Here is a 1,394-nt window from a genome sequence, read left to right on the forward strand (position 1 = left end):
CTTTCTGTAATCATGTTTGCTGATATTCCTTTCTATCCCACTCATGTCTGTTTTACAATACTAGGCAAGGGAAACCAATATTCATAAGACAGTCAAGCATCTTAATATTATTTCCCCTTTTTAGACAATGCCTCAATCCCTGTATCATAGAGCTCTATTGTTCCAAGGTGGAGTCTAATTTTCAAACCTTTATGCTTTGCATATGGCAAGGACATGAATTTGGGTGGGCCCAAGTGTACAATGTCATAGATTAAACTGAGTTAGCCAGAAATATGTGCTTACATACCTATGTCTTGATTCACAGTATTAGGTGATTGTTCTCCATTTTGTGACTGGATATAATTATCTTCCAATTTGCAATGCACTGTAAACCCTAACCTCTGTCTGTGATTAATGAGGTAAGATTAGGTTATGTTAAAGAGGATTAAGTCATATGTGTTATGTTAATAAAGCATGGCTAGGGCTCTGGTAGATTAGTGGTTACGAATTGGGCTGCGAACCGCAAGGTCAACAGTTTGAAACTACCAGCTGCTCCATGGGAAAAAAGATGAGGGTTTTTGCTCCCCTAAAGATTTACAGCCTCAGAAACACTGCTCAGCGTCGCTCTGGGTCAGAACCGACTCCATGGCACTTAACAACAACAACAGGGTGATATCCATCACCATTACTTAAACAAACATCCTTATTCTGCTCACAACCCTGGTCAGATGTAAACTGAGTTTCCCTGGGGTGTGGCCTGAATCACCTTTTATCTTACCAGAGATAAAAGGACACAGAAGTAAGCAGAGAGGGAGGACCCTCTGTACTAAGAATAAAGAAGAGCCAGGAGTGGAGGAAGACTGATGGAAAGACACCCATGGAGCTCTTCAAGAGAGCTAGGCCTACAGATTTTTAAATGAGACAAAAAAACCTTCCTCCAGAGCTGACAAAGAGCTAGTATTCCTTTAGAGGTGGTGCCCTGGATTTGAACATCTAGCCTCCTAAACTGTGAAAGCATAGATTTCTGATGTTTAAAGGTATCCCCTTGTGGTATTTCTGTTATAGTAGCACTAGATAACTGAGACAAAATTCATGACTGAAGTATATTTAAGTAGGCAATACAAGAAATTAATCATTATAAAAAATAATGGAAGTGTTAGAATGAGTAAAAGAGGAGAAATAATGTTAAGATGCTTGACTATATTATGAATCTTGGTTTCCCTTGTCTACTATAATAAAATAGACACTTAAGGATGAGAGAAAGGAATAACCAGAAACATCACTATAGAAAGCTTGTAATTCCATCTTCAGTGTATAACTGATTGTTGTTGTTATGTGCCATGGAGTCGGTTCCGACTCATAGTGACCCTGTACAGGGTTTCCGAGGCTGTAAATCTTTATGGGAGCAGAAAGCC

Source organism: Chrysochloris asiatica, unplaced genomic scaffold (genome assembly GCF_000296735.1).
Source record: "Chrysochloris asiatica unplaced genomic scaffold, ChrAsi1.0 scaffold00001, whole genome shotgun sequence".
NCBI classification, from domain to species: domain Eukaryota; kingdom Metazoa; phylum Chordata; class Mammalia; order Afrosoricida; family Chrysochloridae; genus Chrysochloris; species Chrysochloris asiatica.